This window comes from Nothobranchius furzeri, chromosome 3 (genome assembly GCF_043380555.1).
Source record: "Nothobranchius furzeri strain GRZ-AD chromosome 3, NfurGRZ-RIMD1, whole genome shotgun sequence".
In the NCBI taxonomy this organism is placed as follows: Eukaryota; Metazoa; Chordata; class Actinopteri; order Cyprinodontiformes; family Nothobranchiidae; genus Nothobranchius; species Nothobranchius furzeri.
The window spans coordinates 91,204,696-91,223,571 of NC_091743.1; the positions used below are offsets into that span (position 1 = coordinate 91,204,696).

The following is an 18,876-nucleotide window of genomic DNA, read 5'->3' on the forward strand; positions in this document are numbered from 1 at the left end:
GGTGGGAATATCTCATGAGTCCCATCTTAGATTGAGTTTGTTCAGGGAACCTACCTACACAATTAGTACTAAGCCTAAAACACGCAATGCGCATTTCCATTCCAAAGTGACTTCCTTGCTTTTAAAGGGACTTCTCTTTAAAATATTGTTTTTCCCAGTGTCAATTGCATACATTTTCAAGGAAGGTTTGATGTCATATTACGGAAATTATTTGTAAGCTTTTACAAACTGAAGCCACTTCTGAATGATTAAAGCAAATGTCACACTGTATGTGGAAGGGTACTGATCAGATAAGTTAGATCATCATAAATTGGAGTCATGCAGTCTTTTTTTTATTACTTGCGAAAATGCTTCACGAATTCCGGTTCAATGTACTGTCCTCGTAGGTACAATGAAATTTCGAAAATGAACCTTCTGAGGAAATGAACAAGCTTGGATGACTTTGGAGAATGTGGGCATCGATCCCACTACCTCTCACATGCTAAGCGAGCGCTCTACCACTTGAGCTAATTCCCCTTGTGTAATACTGTAACATTTAAAATTTGGACCACTCATCAGTGTTTAGTCAGGCTTGACAATGACGTTTGTACCCGTGCAATAGTAAATGTGCAAACATGGCTGTCGTCATCATCCATGGTACAAACAGACGAGGTGGCCGAGTGGTTAAGGAGATGGATTGCTAATCCATTGTGCTATGCACGCATGGGTTCGAATCCCATCTTCGTCGAGTAGGTCCTTTATGACAACTGTTCAAAAGTCCTTTCAAAGATTATGCACTTACAACTAACACAGGGAAGAAATTCTGCTCAATTTCACTAATTATTTCTCACATGATAAGAGTTGTAAGACTTCAATCACAAGAGTACCTTTCTCAGTTGAGCTTGTCAGGAACTCTACCCACAGGTCGGCATAAGGCTAACCAAATGAATTCCCGAAAAAGGTGGGAATATCTCATGAGTCCCATCTTAGATTGAGTTTGTTCAGGGAACCTACCTACACAATTAGTACTAAGCCTAAAACACGCAATGCGCATTTCCATTCCAAAGTGACTTCCTTGCTTTTAAAGGGACTTCTCTTTAAAATATTGTTTTTCCCAGTGTCAATTGCATACATTTTCAAGGAAGGTTTGATGTCATATTACGGAAATTATTTGTAAGCTTTTACAAACTGAAGCCACTTCTGAATGATTAAAGCAAATGTCACACTGTATGTGGAAGGGTACTGATCAGATAAGTTAGATCATCATAAATTGGAGTCATGCAGTCTTTTTTTTATTACTTGCGAAAATGCTTCACGAATTCCGGTTCAATGTACTGTCCTCGTAGGTACAATGAAATTTCGAAAATGAACCTTCTGAGGAAATGAACAAGCTTGGATGACTTTGGAGAATGTGGGCTTCGATCCCACTACCTCTCACATGCTAAGCGAGCGCTCTACCACTTGAGCTAATTCCCCTTGTGTAATACTGTATTATTTAAAATTTGGACCACTCATCAGTGTTTAGTCAGGCTTGACAATGACGTTTGTACCCGTGCAATAGTAAATGTGCAAACATGGCTGTCGTCATCATCCATGGTACAAACAGACGAGGTGGCCAAGTGGTTAAGGCGATGGATTGCTAATCCATTGTGCTATGCACGCATGGGTTCGAATCCCATCTTCATCAAGTAGGTCCTTTATGACATCTGTTCAAAAGTCCTTTCAAAGATTATGCACTTACAACTAACACAGGGAAGAAATTCTGCTCAATTTCACTAATTATTTCTCACATGGTAAGAGTTGTAAGACTTCAATCTCAAGAGTACCTTTCTCAGTTGAGCTTGTCAGGAACTCTACCCACAGGTCGGCATAAGGCTAACCAAATGAATTGCCGAAAAAGGTGGGAATATCTCATGAGTCCCATCTTAGACTGAGTTTGTTCAGGGAACCTACCTACACAATTAGTACTAAGCCTAAAACACGCAATGCGCATTTCCATTCCAAAGTGACTTCCTAGCTTTTAAAGGGACTTCTCTTTAAAATATTGTTTTTCCCAGTGTCAATTGCATACATTTTCAAGGAAGGTTTGATGTCATATTACGGAAATAATTTGTAAGCTTTTACAAACTGAAGCCACTTCTGAATGATTAAAGCAAATGTCACACTGTATGTGGAAGGGTACTGATCAGATAAGTTAGATCATCATAAATTGGAGTCATGCAGTCTTTTTTTAATTACTTGCGAAATGCTTCACGAATTCCGGTTCAATGTACTGTCCTCGTAGGTACAATGAAATTTCGAAAATGAACCTTCTGAGGAAATGAACAAGCTTGGATGACTTTGGAGAATGTGGGCATCGATCCCACTACCTCTCACATGCTAAGCGAGCGCTCTACCACTTGAGCTAATTCCCTTTGTGTAATACTGTAACATTTAAAATTTGGACCACTCATCAGTGTTTAGTCAGGCTTGACAATGACGTTTGTACCCGTGCAATAGTAAATGTGCAAACATGGCTGTCGTCATCATCCATGGTACAAACAGACGAGGTGGCCGAGTGGTTAAGGAGATGGATTGCTAATCCATTGTGCTATGCACGCATGGGTTCGAATCCCATCTTCGTCGAGTAGGTCCTTTATGACAACTGTTCAAAAGTCCTTTCAAAGATTATGCACTTACAACTAACACAGGGAAGAAATTCTGCTCAATTTCACTAATTATTTCTCACATGATAAGAGTTGTAAGACTTCAATCACAAGAGTACCTTTCTCAGTTGAGCTTGTCAGGAACTCTACCCACAGGTCGGCATAAGGCTAACCAAATGAATTCCCGAAAAAGGTGGGAATATCTCATGAGTCCCATCTTAGATTGAGTTTGTTCAGGGAACCTACCTACACAATTAGTACTAAGCCTAAAACACGCAATGCGCATTTCCATTCCAAAGTGACTTCCTTGCTTTTAAAGGGACTTCTCTTTAAAATATTGTTTTTCCCAGTGTCAATTGCATACATTTTCAAGGAAGGTTTGATGTCATATTACGGAAATTATTTGTAAGCTTTTACAAACTGAAGCCACTTCTGAATGATTAAAGCAAATGTCACACTGTATGTGGAAGGGTACTGATCAGATAAGTTAGATCATCATAAATTGGAGTCATGCAGTCTTTTTTTTATTACTTGCGAAAATGCTTCACGAATTCCGGTTCAATGTACTGTCCTCGTAGGTACAATGAAATTTCGAAAATGAACCTTCTGAGGAAATGAACAAGCTTGGATGACTTTGGAGAATGTGGGCATCGATCCCACTACCTCTCACATGCTAAGCGAGCGTTCTACCACTTGAGCTAATTCCCCTTGTGTAATACTGTAACATTTAAAATTTGGACCACTCATCAGTGTTTAGTCAGGCTTGACAATGACGTTTGTACCCGTGCAATAGTAAATGTGCAAACATGGCTGTCGTCATCATCCATGGTACAAACAGACGAGGTGGCCGAGTGGTTAAGGAGATGGATTGCTAATCCATTGTGCTATGCACGCATGGGTTCGAATCCCATCTTCGTCGAGTAGGTCCTTTATGACAACTGTTCAAAAGTCCTTTCAAAGATTATGCACTTACAACTAACAGGGAAGAAATTCTGCTCAATTTCACTAATTATTTCTCACATGATAAGAGTTGTAAGACTTCAATCACAAGAGTACCTTTCTCAGTTGAGCTTGTCAGGAACTCTACCCACAGGTCGGCATAAGGCTAACCAAATGAATTCCCGAAAAAGGTGGGAATATCTCATGAGTCCCATCTTAGATTGAGTTTGTTCAGGGAACCTACCTACACAATTAGTACTAAGCCTAAAACACGCAATGCGCATTTCCATTCCAAAGTGACTTCCTTGCTTTTAAAGGGACTTCTCTTTAAAATATTGTTTTTCCCAGTGTCAATTGCATACATTTTCAAGGAAGGTTTGATGTCATATTACGGAAATTATTTGTAAGCTTTTACAAACTGAAGCCACTTCTGAATGATTAAAGCAAATGTCACACTGTATGTGGAAGGGTACTGATCAGATAAGTTAGATCATCATAAATTGGAGTCATGCAGTCTTTTTTTTATTACTTGCGAAAATGCTTCACGAATTCCGGTTCAATGTACTGTCCTCGTAGGTACAATGAAATTTCGAAAATGAACCTTCTGAGGAAATGAACAAGCTTGGATGACTTTGGAGAATGTGGGCTTCGATCCCACTACCTCTCACATGCTAAGCGAGCGCTCTACCACTTGAGCTAATTCCCCTTGTGTAATACTGTATTATTTAAAATTTGGACCACTCATCAGTGTTTAGTCAGGCTTGACAATGACGTTTGTACCCGTGCAATAGTAAATGTGCAAACATGGCTGTCGTCATCATCCATGGTACAAACAGACGAGGTGGCCAAGTGGTTAAGGCGATGGATTGCTAATCCATTGTGCTATGCACGCATGGGTTCGAATCCCATCTTCATCAAGTAGGTCCTTTATGACATCTATTCAAAAGTCCTTTCAAAGATTATGCACTTACAACTAACACAGGGAAGAAATTCTGCTCAATTTCACTAATTATTTCTCACATGGTAAGAGTTGTAAGACTTCAATCTCAAGAGTACCTTTCTCAGTTGAGCTTGTCAGGAACTCTACCCACAGGTCGGCATAAGGCTAACCAAATGAATTGCCGAAAAAGGTGGGAATATCTCATGAGTCCCATCTTAGACTGAGTTTGTTCAGGGAACCTACCTACACAATTAGTACTAAGCCTAAAACACGCAATGCGCATTTCCATTCCAAAGTGACTTCCTAGCTTTTAAAGGGACTTCTCTTTAAAATATTGTTTTTCCCAGTGTCAATTGCATACATTTTCAAGGAAGGTTTGATGTCATATTACGGAAATAATTTGTAAGCTTTTACAAACTGAAGCCACTTCTGAATGATTAAAGCAAATGTCACACTGTATGTGGAAGGGTACTGATCAGATAAGTTAGATCATCATAAATTGGAGTCATGCAGTCTTTTTTTAATTACTTGCGAAATGCTTCACGAATTCCGGTTCAATGTACTGTCCTCGTAGGTACAATGAAATTTCGAAAATGAACCTTCTGAGGAAATGAACAAGCTTGGATGACTTTGGAGAATGTGGGCATCGATCCCACTACCTCTCACATGCTAAGCGAGCGCTCTACCACTTGAGCTAATTCCCTTTGTGTAATACTGTAACATTTAAAATTTGGACCACTCATCAGTGTTTAGTCAGGCTTGACAATGACGTTTGTACCCGTGCAATAGTAAATGTGCAAACATGGCTGTCGTCATCATCCATGGTACAAACAGACGAGGTGGCCGAGTGGTTAAGGCGATGGATTGCTAATCCATTGTGCTATGCACGCATGGGTTCGAATCCCATCTTCGTCGAGTAGGTCCTTTATGACAACTGTTCAAAAGTCCTTTCAAAGATTATGCACTTACAACTAACACAGGGAAGAAATTCTGCTCAATTTCACTAATTATTTCTCACATGATAAGAGTTGTAAGACTTCAATCACAAGAGTACCTTTCTCAGTTGAGCTTGTCAGGAACTCTACCCACAGGTCGGCATAAGGCTAACCAAATGAATTCCCGAAAAAGGTGGGAATATCTCATGAGTCCCATCTTAGATTGAGTTTGTTCAGGGAACCTACCTACACAATTAGTACTAAGCCTAAAACACGCAATGCGCATTTCCATTCCAAAGTGACTTCCTTGCTTTTAAAGGGACTTCTCTTTAAAATATTGTTTTTCCCAGTGTCAATTGCATACATTTTCAAGGAAGGTTTGATGTCATATTACGGAAATAATTTGTAAGCTTTTACAAACTGAAGCCACTTCTGAATGATTAAAGCAAATGTCACACTGTATGTGGAAGGGTACTGATCAGATAAGTTAGATCATCATAAATTGGAGTCATGCAGTCTTTTTTTAATTACTTGCGAAATGCTTCACGAATTCCGGTTCAATGTACTGTCCTCGTAGGTACAATGAAATTTCGAAAATGAACCTTCTGAGGAAATGAACAAGCTTGGATGACTTTGGAGAATGTGGGCATCGATCCCACTACCTCTCACATGCTAAGCGAGCGCTCTACCACTTGAGCTAATTCCCTTTGTGTAATACTGTAACATTTAAAATTTGGACCACTCATCAGTGTTTAGTCAGGCTTGACAATGACGTTTGTACCCGTGCAATAGTAAATGTGCAAACATGGCTGTCGTCATCATCCATGGTACAAACAGACGAGGTGGCCGAGTGGTTAAGGCGATGGATTGCTAATCCATTGTGCTATGCACGCATGGGTTCGAATCCCATCTTCGTCGAGTAGGTCCTTTATGACAACTGTTCAAAAGTCCTTTCAAAGATTATGCACTTACAACTAACACAGGGAAGAAATTCTGCTCAATTTCACTAATTATTTCTCACATGATAAGAGTTGTAAGACTTCAATCACAAGAGTACCTTTCTCAGTTGAGCTTGTCAGGAACTCTACCCACAGGTCGGCATAAGGCTAACCAAATGAATTCCCGAAAAAGGTGGGAATATCTCATGAGTCCCATCTTAGATTGAGTTTGTTCAGGGAACCTACCTACACAATTAGTACTAAGCCTAAAACACGCAATGCGCATTTCCATTCCAAAGTGACTTCCTTGCTTTTAAAGGGAATTCTCTTTAAAATATTGTTTTTCCCAGTGTCAATTGCATACATTTTCAAGGAAGGTTTGATGTCATATTACGGAAATTATTTGTAAGCTTTTACAATCTGAAGCCACTTCTGAATGATTAAAGCAAATGTCACACTGTATGTGGAAGGGTACTAATCAGATAAGTTAGATCATCATAAATTGGAGTCATGCAGTCTTTTTTTTATTACTTGCGAAAATGCTTCACGAATTCCGGTTCAATGTACTGTCCTCGTAGGTACAATGAAATTTCGAAAATGAACCTTCTGAGGAAATGAACAAGCTTGGATGACTTTGGAGAATGTGGGCATCGATCCCACTACCTCTCACATGCTAAGCGAGCGCTCTACCACTTGAGCTAATTCCCCTTGTGTAATACCGCAACATTTAAAATTTGGACCACTCATCAGTGTTTAGTCAGGCTTGACAATGACATTTGTACCCGTGCAATAGTAAATGTGCAAACATGGCTGTCGTCATCATCCATGGTACAAACAGACGAGGTGGCCGAGTGGTTAAGGAGATGGATTGCTAATCCATTGTGCTATGCACGCATGGGTTCGAATCCCATCTTCGTCGAGTAGGTCCTTTATGACAACTGTTCAAAAGTCCTTTCAAAGATTATGCACTTACAACTAACACAGGGAAGAAATTCTGCTCAATTTCACTAATTATTTCTCACATGATAAGAGTTGTAAGACTTCAATCTCAAGAGTACCTTTCTCAGTTGAGCTTGTCAGGAACTCTACCCACAGGTCGGCATAAGGCTAACCAAATGAATTGCCGAAAAAGGTGGGAATATCTCATGAGTCCCATCTTAGATTGAGTTTGTTCAGGGAACCTACCTACACAATTAGTACTAAGCCTAAAACACGCAATGCGCATTTCCATTCCAAAGTGACTTCCTAGCTTTTAAAGGGACTTCTCTTTAAAATATTGTTTTTCCCAGTGTCAATTGCATACATTTTCAAGGAAGGTTTGATGTCATATTACGGAAATAATTTGTAAGCTTTTACAAACTGAAGCCACTTCTGAATGATTAAAGCAAATGTCACACTGTATGTGGAAGGGTACTGATCAGATAAGTTAGATCATCATAAATTGGAGTCATGCAGTCTTTTTTTAATTACTTGCGAAATGCTTCACGAATTCCGGTTCAATGTACTGTCCTCGTAGGTACAATGAAATTTCGAAAATGAACCTTCTGAGGAAATGAACAAGCTTGGATGACTTTGGAGAATGTGGGCATCGATCCCACTACCTCTCACATGCTAAGCGAGCGCTCTACCACTTGAGCTAATTCCCTTTGTGTAATACTGTAACATTTAAAATTTGGACCACTCATCAGTGTTTAGTCAGGCTTGACAATGATGTTTGTAACCGTGCAATAGTAAATGTGCAAACATGGCTGTCGTCATCATCCATGGTACAAACAGACGAGGTGGCCGAGTGGTTAAGGCGATGGATTGCTAATCCATTGTGCTATGCACGCATGGGTTCGAATCCCATCTTCGTCGAGTAGGTCCTTTATGACAACTGTTCAAAAGTCCTTTCAAAGATTATGCACTTACAACTAACACAGGGAAGAAATTCTGCTCAATTTCACTAATTATTTCTCACATGATAAGAGTTGTAAGACTTCAATCTCAAGAGTACCTTTCTCAGTTGAGCTTGTCAGGAACTCTACCCACAGGTCGGCATAAGGCTAACCAAATGAATTGCCGAAAAAGGTGGGAATATCTCATGAGTCCCATCTTAGATTGAGTTTGTTCAGGGAACCTACCTACACAATTAGTACTAAGCCTAAAACACGCAATGCGCATTTCCATTCCAAAGTGACTTCCTTGCTTTTAAAGGGACTTCTCTTTAAAATATTGTTTTTCCCAGTGTCAATTGCATACATTTTCAAGGAAGGTTTGATGTCATATTACGGAAATTATTTGTAAGCTTTTACAAACTGAAGCCAATTCTGAATGATTAAAGCAAATGTCACACTGTATGTGGAAGGGTACTGATCAGATAAGTTAGATCATCATAAATTGGAGTCATGCAGTCTTTTTTTTATTACTGTCGAAAATGCTTCACGAATTCCGGTTCAATGTACTGTCCTCGTAGGTACAATGAAATTTCGAAAATGAACAAGCTTGGATGACTTTGGAGAAGGTGGGCATCGATCCCACTACCTCTCACATGCTAAGCGAGCGCTCTACCACTTGAGCTAATTCCCCTTGTGTAATACTGTAACATTTAAAATTTGGACCACTCATCAGTGTTTAGTCAGGCTTGACAATGACGTTTGTACCCATGCAATAGTAAATGTGCAAACATGGCTGTCGTCATCATCCATGGTACAAACAGACGAGGTGGCCGAGTGGTTAAGGCGATGGATTGCTAATCCATTGTGCTATGCAAGCATGGGTTCGAATCCCATCTTCGTCAAGTAGGTCCTTTATGACAACTGTTCAAAAGTCCTTTCAAAGATTATGCACTTACAACACAGGGAAGAAATTCTGCTCAATTTCACTAATTATTTCTCACATGATAAGAGTTGTAAGACTTCAATCACAAGAGTACCTTTCTCAGTTGAGCTTGTCAGGAACTCTACCCACAGGTCGGCATAAGGCTAACCAAATGAATTCCCGAAAAAGGTGGGAATATCTCATGAGTCCCATCTTAGATTGAGTTTGTTCAGGGAACCTACCTACACAATTAGTACTAAGCCTAAAACACGCAATGCGCATTTCCATTCCAAAGTGACTTCCTTGCTTTTAAAGGGACTTCTCTTTAAAATATTGTTTTTCCCAGTGTCAATTGCATACATTTTCAAGGAAGGTTTGATGTCATATTACGGAAATTATTTGTAAGCTTTTACAAACTGAAGCCACTTCTGAATGATTAAAGCAAATGTCACACTGTATGTGGAAGGGTACTGATCAGATAAGTTAGATCATCATAAATTGGAGTCATGCAGTCTTTTTTTTATTACTTGCGAAAATGCTTCACGAATTCCGGTTCAATGTACTGTCCTCGTAGGTACAATGAAATTTCGAAAATGAACCTTCTGAGGAAATGAACAAGCTTGGATGACTTTGGAGAATGTGGGCATCGATCCCACTACCTCTCACATGCTAAGCGAGCGCTCTACCACTTGAGCTAATTCCCCTTGTGTAATACTGTAACATTTAAAATTTGGACCACTCATCAGTGTTTAGTCAGGCTTGACAATGACGTTTGTACCCGTGCAATAGTAAATGTGCAAACATGGCTGTCGTCATCATCCATGGTACAAACAGACGAGGTGGCCGAGTGGTTAAGGAGATGGATTGCTAATCCATTGTGCTATGCACGCATGGGTTCGAATCCCATCTTCGTCGAGTAGGTCCTTTATGACAACTGTTCAAAAGTCCTTTCAAAGATTATGCACTTACAACTAACACAGGGAAGAAATTCTGCTCAATTTCACTAATTATTTCTCACATGATAAGAGATGTAAGACTTCAATCACAAGAGTACCTTTCTCAGTTGAGCTTGTCAGGAACTCTACCCACAGGTCGGCATAAGGCTAACCAAATGAATTCCCGAAAAAGGTGGGAATATCTCATGAGTCCCATCTTAGATTGAGTTTGTTCAGGGAACCTACCTACACAATTAGTACTAAGCCTAAAACACGCAATGCGCATTTCCATTCCAAAGTGACTTCCTTGCTTTTAAAGGGACTTCTCTTTAAAATATTGTTTTTCCCAGTGTCAATTGCATACATTTTCAAGGAAGGTTTGATGTCATATTACGGAAATTATTTGTAAGCTTTTACAAACTGAAGCCACTTCTGAATGATTAAAGCAAATGTCACACTGTATGTGGAAGGGTACTGATCAGATAAGTTAGATCATCATAAATTGGAGTCATGCAGTCTTTTTTTTATTACTTGCGAAAATGCTTCACGAATTCCGGTTCAATGTACTGTCCTCGTAGGTACAATGAAATTTCGAAAATGAACCTTCTGAGGAAATGAACAAGCTTGGATGACTTTGGAGAATGTGGGCATCGATCCCACTACCTCTCACATGCTAAGCGAGCGCTCTACCACTTGAGCTAATTCCCCTTGTATAATACTGTATTATTTAAAATTTGGACCACTCATCAGTGTTTAGTCAGGCTTGACAATGACGTTTGTACCCGTGCAATAGTAAATGTGCAAACATGGCTGTCGTCATCATCCATGGTACAAACAGACGAGGTGGCCAAGTGGTTAAGGCGATGGATTGCTAATCCATTGTGCTATGCACGCATGGGTTCGAATCCCATCTTCATCAAGTAGGTCCTTTATGACATCTGTTCAAAAGTCCTTTCAAAGATTATGCACTTACAACTAACACAGGGAAGAAATTCTGCTCAATTTCACTAATTATTTCTCACATGGTAAGAGTTGTAAGACTTCAATCTCAAGAGTACCTTTCTCAGTTGAGCTTGTCAGGAACTCTACCCACAGGTCGGCATAAGGCTAACCAAATGAATTGCCGAAAAAGGTGGGAATATCTCATGAGTCCCATCTTAGACTGAGTTTGTTCAGGGAACCTACCTACACAATTAGTACTAAGCCTAAAACACGCAATGCGCATTTCCATTCCAAAGTGACTTCCTAGCTTTTAAAGGGACTTCTCTTTAAAATATTGTTTTTCCCAGTGTCAATTGCATACATTTTCAAGGAAGGTTTGATGTCATATTACGGAAATTATTTGTAAGCTTTTACAAACTGAAGCCACTTCTGAATGATTAAAGCAAATGTCACACTGTATGTGGAAGGGTACTGATCAGATAAGTTAGATCATCATAAATTGGAGTCATGCAGTCTTTTTTTAATTACTTGCGAAATGCTTCACGAATTCCGGTTCAATGTACTGTCCTCGTAGGTACAATGAAATTTCGAAAATGAACCTTCTGAGGAAATGAACAAGCTTGGATGACTTTGGAGAATGTGGGCATCGATCCCACTACCTCTCACATGCTAAGCGAGCGCTCTACCACTTGAGCTAATTCCCTTTGTGTAATACTGTAACATTTAAAATTTGGACCACTCATCAGTGTTTAGTCAGGCTTGACAATGACGTTTGTACCCGTGCAATAGTAAATGTGCAAACATGGCTGTCGTCATCATCCATGGTACAAACAGACGAGGTGGCCAAGTGGTTAAGGCGATGGATTGCTAATCCATTGTGCTATGCACGCATGGGTTCGAATCCCATCTTCGTCGAGTAGGTCCTTTATGACAACTGTTCAAAAGTCCTTTCAAAGATTATGCACTTACAACTAACACAGGGAAGAAATTCTGCTCAATTTCACTTATTATTTCTCACATGATAAGAGTTGTAAGACTTCAATCACAAGAGTACCTTTCTCAGTTGAGCTTGTCAGGAACTCTACCCACAGGTCGGCATAAGGCTAACCAAATGAATTCCCGAAAAAGGTGGGAATATCTCATGAGTCCCATCTTAGATTGAGTTTGTTCAGGGAACCTACCTACACAATTAGTACTAAGCCTAAAACACGCAATGCGCATTTCCATTCCAAAGTGACTTCCTTGCTTTTAAAGGGAATTCTCTTTAAAATATTGTTTTTCCCAGTGTCAATTGCATACATTTTCAAGGAAGGTTTGATGTCATATTACGGAAATTATTTGTAAGCTTTTACAATCTGAAGCCACTTCTGAATGATTAAAGCAAATGTCACACTGTATGTGGAAGGGTACTGATCAGATAAGTTAGATCATCATAAATTGGAGTCATGCAGTCTTTTTTTTATTACTTGCGAAAATGCTTCACGAATTCCGGTTCAATGTACTGTCCTCGTAGGTACAATGAAATTTCAAAAATGAACCTTCTGAGGAAATGAACAAGCTTGGATTACTTTGGAGAATGTGGGCATCGATCCCACTACCTCTCACATGCTAAGCGAGCGCTCTACCACTTGAGCTAATTCCCCTTGTGTAATACTGTAACATTTAAAATTTGGACCACTCATCAGTGTTTAGTCAGGCTTGAAAATGACGTTTGTACCCGTGCAATAGTAAATGTGCAAACATGGCTGTCGTCATCATCCATGGTACAAACAGACGAGGTGGCCGAGTGGTTAAGGCGATGGATTGCTAATCCATTGTGCTATGCACGCATGGGTTCGAATCCCATCTTCGTCGAGTAGGTCCGTTATGACAACTGTTCAAAAGTCCTTTCAAAGATTATGCACTTACAACTAACACAGGGAAGAAATTCTGCTCAATTTCACTAATTATTTCTCACATGATAAGAGTTGTAAGACTTCAATCTCAAGAGTACCTTTCTCAGTTGAGCTTGTCAGGAACTCTACCCACAGGTCGGCATAAGGCTAACCAAATGAATTGCCGAAAAAGGTGGGAATATCTCATGAGTCCCATCTTAGATTGAGTTTGTTCAGGGAACCTACCTACACAATTAGTACTAAGCCTAAAACACGCAATGCGCATTTCCATTCCAAAGTGACTTCCTTGCTTTTAAAGGGACTTCTCTTTAAAATATTGTTTTTCCCAGTGTCAATTGCATACATTTTCAAGGAAGGTTTGATGTCATATTACGGAAATTATTTGTAAGCTTTTACAAAATGAAGCCACTTCTGAATGATTAAAGCAAATGTCACACTGTATGTGGAAGGGTACTGATCAGATAAGTTAGATCATCATAAATTGGAGTCATGCAGTCTTTTTTTTATTACTTGCGAAAATGCTTCACAAATTCCGGTTCAATGTACTGTCCTCGTAGGTACAATGAAATTTCGAAAATGAACCTTCTGAGGAAATGAACAAGCTTGGATGACTTTGGAGAATGTGGGCATCGATCCCACTACCTCTCACATGCTAAGCGAGCGCTCTACCACTTGAGCTAATTCCCCTTGTGTAATAGTGTAACATTTAAAATTTGGACCACTCATCAGTGTTTAGTCAGGCTTGACAATGACGTTTGTAGCCGTGCAATAGTAAATGTGCAAACATGGCTGTCGTCATCATCCATGGAACAAACAGACGAGGTGGCCGAGTGGTTAAGGCGATGGATTGCTAATCCATTGTGCTATGCACGCATGGGTTAGAATCCCATCTTCGTCGAGTAGGTCCTTTATGACAACTGTTCAAAAGTCCTTTCAAAGATTATGCACTTACAACTAACACAGGGAAGAAATTCTGCTCAATTTCACTAATTATTTCTCACATGATAAGAGTTGTAAGACTCCAATCTCAAGAGTACCTTTCTCAGTTGAGCTTGTCAGGAACTCTACCCACAGGTCGGCATAAGGCTAACCAAATGAATTGCCGAAAAAGGTGGGAATATCTCATGAGTCCCATCTTAGATTGAGTTTGTTCAGGGAACCTACCTACACAATTAGTACTAAGCCTAAAACACGCAATGCGCATTTCCATTCCAAAGTGACTTCCTTGCTTTTAAAGGGACTTCTCTTTAAAATATTGTTTTTCCCAGTGTCAATTGCATACATTTTCATGGAAGGTTTGATGTCATATTACGGAAATTATTTGTAAGCTTTTACAAACTGAAGCCACTTCTGAATGATTAAAGCAAATGTCACACTGTATGTGGAAGGGTACTGATCAGATAAGTTAGATCATCATAAATTGAAGTCATGCAGTCTTTTTTTATTACTTGCGAAAATGCTTCACGAATTCCGGTTCAATGTACTGTCCTTGTAGGTACAATGAAATTTAGAAAAATAACCTTTTGAGGAAATGAACAAACTTGGATGACTTTGGAGAATGTGGGCATCGATCCCACTACCTCTCACATGCTAAGCGAGCGCTCTACCACTTGAGCTAATTCCCCTTGACAAATCCTGTAACATTTAAAATTTGGACCACTCATCAGTGTTTAGTCAGGCTTGACAATGACGTTTGTACACGTGCAATAGTAAATGTGCAAACATGGCTGTCGTCATCATCTATGGTAAAAACAGACGAGGTGGCCGAGTGGTAAATGTGATGGATTGCTAATCCATTGTGCTATGCACGCATGAGTTTGAATCCCATCTTCGTCAAGTAAGTCCTTTATGACATCTGTTCAAAGGTCCTTTCAAAGATTATGCACTTACAACTAACACAGGGAAGAAATTCCGCTCAATTTCACTAATTATTTCTCACATGATAAGAGTTGTAAGACTTCAATCTCAAGAGTACCTTTCTCAGTTGAGCTTGTCAGGAACTCTACCCACAGGTCGGCATAAGGCTAACCAAATAAATTGCCGAAAAAGGTGGGAATATCTCATGAGTCCCATCTTAGATTGAGTTTGTTCAGGGAATCTACCTACACAATTAGTACTAAGCCTAAAACGTGCAATGCGCATTTCCATTCCAAAGTGACTTCCTTGCTTTTAATGGGACTTCTCTTTCAAATATTGTTTTTCCCAGTGTCAATTGCATACATTTTCATGGAAGGTTTGATGTCATATTACGGAATTATTTGTAAGCTTTTACAAACTGAAGCCACTTCTGCATGATTAAAGCAAATGTCACACTGTATGTGGAAGGGTACTGATCAGATAAGTTAGATCATCATAAATTGGAGTCATGCAATCTTTTTTTTATTACTTGCGAAAATGCTTCACAAATTTCGGTTCAATGTACTGTCCTCGTAGGTACAATGAAATTTCGAAAAAATACCCTTTTGAGTAAATAAACTAGCTTGGATAACGTTGGAGAAAGTTGGCATCGATCCCACTACCTCTCACATGCTAAGCGAGCGCTCTACCACTTGAGAAATACTGTATCATTTAAAATTTGGACCACTCATCAGTGTTTAGTCAGGCTTGACAATGACGTTTGTACATGTAAGTGTGCAAACATGGCTGTCGTCATCATCCTCAATAAGAGCAGACGAGGTGGCCGAGTGGTTAAGGAGATGGATTAATTAATTAAGCTTTTACAAACTGATGCCACTTCTGAATGATTAAAGCAAATGCCATGCTGCCTGGTGGGTTATCGGTCCCAGGGCTCTGCTGGGTCCCCAGCGGGGGTGGTCGCCCCTGGGTCCCAGGTCGCTGGGTCCCGGGCTCGGCCGGCTAGGGGGTGGGAGGCTGCGGGCGGGCCTGTGCGTTTGCCTTCGATATCCCCCGGGACTCTGCCGGCTGCAGGTTGTGGCCCCCCCGGGGCGATCCTCTGTAAGTAAGTAAGTAGTAAGTAAGTAACTTTATTTCTATAGCACCTCTCACAGACAAAAAGGTCACAAAGTGCTTCACAAGTTAAAAGGCAACAACATATAAATACAGTAAAATACAGCCACAATATACAGTGTCAAATAAAACCAATCTGAATGAGACTAAGTTTAAAATGCCTGGAGAAACAAATGGGTTTTAAGATTGCTCTTAAAAACATCAACTGAGTCGATTGAGCGTAAAGACAGAGGTAGCTCATTCCAGAGCCTAGGAGCGACGGCCTGGAATGAGCGATCTCCTCGTGTCCTGAACTGAGTACGTGGGACCATTAAAAGGTTTTGATCCATAGATCTCAGCCTGCGAGGGGGGCGGGGGCTTTTCTGGTTGCAGTCTCCCTGGGGTTCCTGTGCTCTGGGGCAGCTTCTGGATCTCTGGGACTTTGAGCTCCCTACATCTCCTACACAACTTTGGGGGGCAGATCTGTGGCCCATCACACTCTCTATTGGACGCTCCTATAGAGAAACCTTACATAAACAAGTGCGTGTACACACACAGGTGCTCACATGGTGCTCTCATAAGTATGGACTTGGGCACGTTCAACACGTGTCTTAAGGCCATGGTGGGCACTTAATGCACTGTGATTTATTATTGTATGATTGTTCAGTTAAACTATGTTGATTATATCTTTCTTAATCAAGTTGACGCAGCGATAGCTTGATCGTGTTGTATTGTTATTGTCCCTTTTTTTTTTTTTTTTTTTGCTTTTTCCCTCTTTCTGCAGGTCTAGAAGCAGACTCTTCTTCATTATTGTTTATTTTTGTGGAACCCCCCACCACCACCACCACCAACTTTTGTCTCTTCCTTTCTCTTTCACCTGTCTCCGTGTCTGGTCGGAATTAAAAAGCATTCAAAAACAATAACCATAAAGTTTTAAGTATCAGGCATGACATTAAAAGCAGACACTTTGATGCTCCACCTGAGAGTAAATCTGTAAGTCTTGTCTCCAGCATTCAGACATCAATTCTGTTTGCTTCACAGCCAGACAGGACACAAAAAAAAAAAATAAGGACAGCATGCGGCTAAACATGTCGTCACTGGTCCAATCTGGCAGGGGGCCAGAGAAAATTACAGAGTCCGACATTGTTTTGGCAAACTTACACATTGAAGCAAAATTAATTTTAGTGACCTCTGATTGGCGTAACCGGGTGTCGTTACCGCCAGCGTGAATAACAATCTTACTGTTTTTACGCTTATCCTTAGCCAGCAGTTTCAGGTAAGATTTAATGTCGTCCAGTCTGGCCCCAGGTAAACATTTAACTATGGTTGCTGGAGCCTCTAATGGGACGTTTATGGGTGTGTCCGAATCCTGAGGAAGGATGCTTGTAAGAGCGCATTTTGAGGTCCATGACATCACAGCGCAGTGACGAGTACTGTCCGAATTCCAAGAATGCTCATTCTTGCGTCCTCAAATGCGTCCTCGCTCCACCCACATTTCGAGGATGGGTCTGATGGATCCTCACAGGAGCAAGGGTATCCGAGCATGCTTTGCGCGCCAGTTGCTGGACTCGACACTCACAACAATGGCGGATGGAGTGGAGAGCAGTACAGCTTAAAATGTAAGTTTTTTAAAAAAATAGCGGTCAAAAAAATAAAATATTGTTTGGGCATTTTTGGTTTGTTTTTTATACAAGATCTAATACTGCAAATTGTTTTTTTCATGTAATTTAAGGCTAAAACATGCCCCACCGAAAACTAGCTTGATCCCAGCAGGCGGTAGAAAACTAAGCTGAAAGCGGTTCTGTTTATAGACATTTTTCGTTTGTATATTTGTTTTTTTAAATTACATTTTAGGCAGAAATCAGCAAAAACGAGTTTGTTTCACGGGTCCCAGTTATTCCTTTTGGTGTGTGTGTGTGTGTGTGTGTGTGTGTGTGTGTGTGTGTGTGTGTGTGTGTGTGTGTGTGTGTGTGTGTGTGTGTGTGTGTGTGTGTGTGTGTGTGTGTGTGTGGCGAGTTAAACTTGTCATTTGTGTTAAGGACGATGGAGCAAAGAAGTGTTTTCATTAAGCTTAGAAGTGAAGAGTGAAGCTGTTTACACACAACCACAGTAGTTCTGCTGTGAAAAGTAGTTTTACATTCAGGGATTTACACAGCTGACACGTTTTAATGAAGTAAAAATAGTTTGTGTGAAGAATATAATTTTTATCTTCTCATGTGGATAAATGTAGAAATGTGTTTGTCTTTTTGTCACCTGTGGTCTCTGATTTTCTCTGTAGGACTGCAGGTGTCCAGGGTCGGGAGAGGCTTTACCTGTTGTCATCCTGGGAGAGAGGCCTTCTACTGTCATCATGTTAATGTTAATTAGCTGTTTGTTTGATATTTGAACACATTTATTAAAACAAATACTAACTGATAACTCTGATCATTGATTTTATCACCAGTTTTATTATTACAGATGTTTTTGAACATGTTACATGAACAGAAAATGAAAAGATGGTAAGGAGACAAGATTATTTATAGTGCGTTACACTTATTTACAGATCAAAATCAGTATGGACCAGTTATGTACGGTTAAAGCAGGATTAACCTGAGTGACTCTTCCTGGATCATTTATTTAAACTGAGTGAGCAGGAAGTCTTTAACAGTGCAGCTGGATCTTCTGCAGGAGGATCCAAGCGTGGATGGAGGGCTGGAGCAGACCCGTGGCTGGACGTTTCTGGCCAGAGGAACATCATACAGGACGGTCTGCAGAGAGAGCTTTGGGACGCTTCCTCTCACTGTCCACTCCATCGTCCATCTACAGGGCCTGCTGGGCTGGCTCAGACGATGGCTGTTGCATCTCTAAGATGTATTCAGAAATATGAAATGAGGAGATGGTTTATGGATCCACTGGTATAACAATTGTGACTCTTCAGCAAATAAAACCACAGTGTTGTTTTTAATAGAGGTTCCTACATAAATGACTTGTCTGTTAACAGTAG

The 18,876-nt window shown here is 40.2% G+C and overlaps 24 non-coding genes across 24 annotated transcripts; 15 read left to right on the forward strand and 9 right to left on the reverse strand.

Moving 5' to 3' along the window:
• Positions 1–443: 443 nt before the first annotated feature.
• On the reverse strand, positions 444–516 carry trnaa-agc (transfer RNA alanine (anticodon AGC)). Its single transcript has one exon. It is a non-coding gene; the product is annotated as a tRNA-Ala (tRNA).
• A 129-nt stretch (positions 517–645) lies between these two features.
• Positions 646–727, forward strand: trnas-gcu (transfer RNA serine (anticodon GCU)). The gene has a single exon. It is a non-coding gene; the product is annotated as a tRNA-Ser (tRNA).
• A 655-nt stretch (positions 728–1,382) lies between these two features.
• Positions 1,383–1,455, reverse strand: trnaa-agc (transfer RNA alanine (anticodon AGC)). The gene has a single exon. It is a non-coding gene; the product is annotated as a tRNA-Ala (tRNA).
• A 129-nt stretch (positions 1,456–1,584) lies between these two features.
• trnas-gcu (transfer RNA serine (anticodon GCU)) lies at positions 1,585–1,666 on the forward strand. The gene has a single exon. It is a non-coding gene; the product is annotated as a tRNA-Ser (tRNA).
• An 856-nt stretch (positions 1,667–2,522) lies between these two features.
• Positions 2,523–2,604, forward strand: trnas-gcu (transfer RNA serine (anticodon GCU)). Its single transcript has one exon. It is a non-coding gene; the product is annotated as a tRNA-Ser (tRNA).
• An 857-nt stretch (positions 2,605–3,461) lies between these two features.
• Positions 3,462–3,543, forward strand: trnas-gcu (transfer RNA serine (anticodon GCU)). The gene has a single exon. It is a non-coding gene; the product is annotated as a tRNA-Ser (tRNA).
• A 653-nt stretch (positions 3,544–4,196) lies between these two features.
• trnaa-agc (transfer RNA alanine (anticodon AGC)) lies at positions 4,197–4,269 on the reverse strand. Its single transcript has one exon. It is a non-coding gene; the product is annotated as a tRNA-Ala (tRNA).
• A 129-nt stretch (positions 4,270–4,398) lies between these two features.
• On the forward strand, positions 4,399–4,480 carry trnas-gcu (transfer RNA serine (anticodon GCU)). The gene has a single exon. It is a non-coding gene; the product is annotated as a tRNA-Ser (tRNA).
• Positions 4,481–5,336: 856 nt separating this feature from the next.
• Positions 5,337–5,418, forward strand: trnas-gcu (transfer RNA serine (anticodon GCU)). The gene has a single exon. It is a non-coding gene; the product is annotated as a tRNA-Ser (tRNA).
• An 856-nt stretch (positions 5,419–6,274) lies between these two features.
• trnas-gcu (transfer RNA serine (anticodon GCU)) lies at positions 6,275–6,356 on the forward strand. The gene has a single exon. It is a non-coding gene; the product is annotated as a tRNA-Ser (tRNA).
• A 655-nt stretch (positions 6,357–7,011) lies between these two features.
• trnaa-agc (transfer RNA alanine (anticodon AGC)) lies at positions 7,012–7,084 on the reverse strand. Its single transcript has one exon. It is a non-coding gene; the product is annotated as a tRNA-Ala (tRNA).
• Positions 7,085–7,213: 129 nt separating this feature from the next.
• trnas-gcu (transfer RNA serine (anticodon GCU)) lies at positions 7,214–7,295 on the forward strand. Its single transcript has one exon. It is a non-coding gene; the product is annotated as a tRNA-Ser (tRNA).
• An 856-nt stretch (positions 7,296–8,151) lies between these two features.
• Positions 8,152–8,233, forward strand: trnas-gcu (transfer RNA serine (anticodon GCU)). Its single transcript has one exon. It is a non-coding gene; the product is annotated as a tRNA-Ser (tRNA).
• Positions 8,234–9,073: 840 nt separating this feature from the next.
• trnas-gcu (transfer RNA serine (anticodon GCU)) lies at positions 9,074–9,155 on the forward strand. Its single transcript has one exon. It is a non-coding gene; the product is annotated as a tRNA-Ser (tRNA).
• Positions 9,156–9,806: 651 nt separating this feature from the next.
• trnaa-agc (transfer RNA alanine (anticodon AGC)) lies at positions 9,807–9,879 on the reverse strand. Its single transcript has one exon. It is a non-coding gene; the product is annotated as a tRNA-Ala (tRNA).
• Positions 9,880–10,008: 129 nt separating this feature from the next.
• On the forward strand, positions 10,009–10,090 carry trnas-gcu (transfer RNA serine (anticodon GCU)). Its single transcript has one exon. It is a non-coding gene; the product is annotated as a tRNA-Ser (tRNA).
• Positions 10,091–10,745: 655 nt separating this feature from the next.
• trnaa-agc (transfer RNA alanine (anticodon AGC)) lies at positions 10,746–10,818 on the reverse strand. Its single transcript has one exon. It is a non-coding gene; the product is annotated as a tRNA-Ala (tRNA).
• A 129-nt stretch (positions 10,819–10,947) lies between these two features.
• Positions 10,948–11,029, forward strand: trnas-gcu (transfer RNA serine (anticodon GCU)). Its single transcript has one exon. It is a non-coding gene; the product is annotated as a tRNA-Ser (tRNA).
• Positions 11,030–11,885: 856 nt separating this feature from the next.
• trnas-gcu (transfer RNA serine (anticodon GCU)) lies at positions 11,886–11,967 on the forward strand. The gene has a single exon. It is a non-coding gene; the product is annotated as a tRNA-Ser (tRNA).
• A 655-nt stretch (positions 11,968–12,622) lies between these two features.
• Positions 12,623–12,695, reverse strand: trnaa-agc (transfer RNA alanine (anticodon AGC)). The gene has a single exon. It is a non-coding gene; the product is annotated as a tRNA-Ala (tRNA).
• A 129-nt stretch (positions 12,696–12,824) lies between these two features.
• Positions 12,825–12,906, forward strand: trnas-gcu (transfer RNA serine (anticodon GCU)). Its single transcript has one exon. It is a non-coding gene; the product is annotated as a tRNA-Ser (tRNA).
• A 655-nt stretch (positions 12,907–13,561) lies between these two features.
• On the reverse strand, positions 13,562–13,634 carry trnaa-agc (transfer RNA alanine (anticodon AGC)). Its single transcript has one exon. It is a non-coding gene; the product is annotated as a tRNA-Ala (tRNA).
• Positions 13,635–13,763: 129 nt separating this feature from the next.
• Positions 13,764–13,845, forward strand: trnas-gcu (transfer RNA serine (anticodon GCU)). The gene has a single exon. It is a non-coding gene; the product is annotated as a tRNA-Ser (tRNA).
• Positions 13,846–14,499: 654 nt separating this feature from the next.
• Positions 14,500–14,572, reverse strand: trnaa-agc (transfer RNA alanine (anticodon AGC)). Its single transcript has one exon. It is a non-coding gene; the product is annotated as a tRNA-Ala (tRNA).
• Between the last annotated feature and the right edge of the window lie 4,304 nt (positions 14,573–18,876).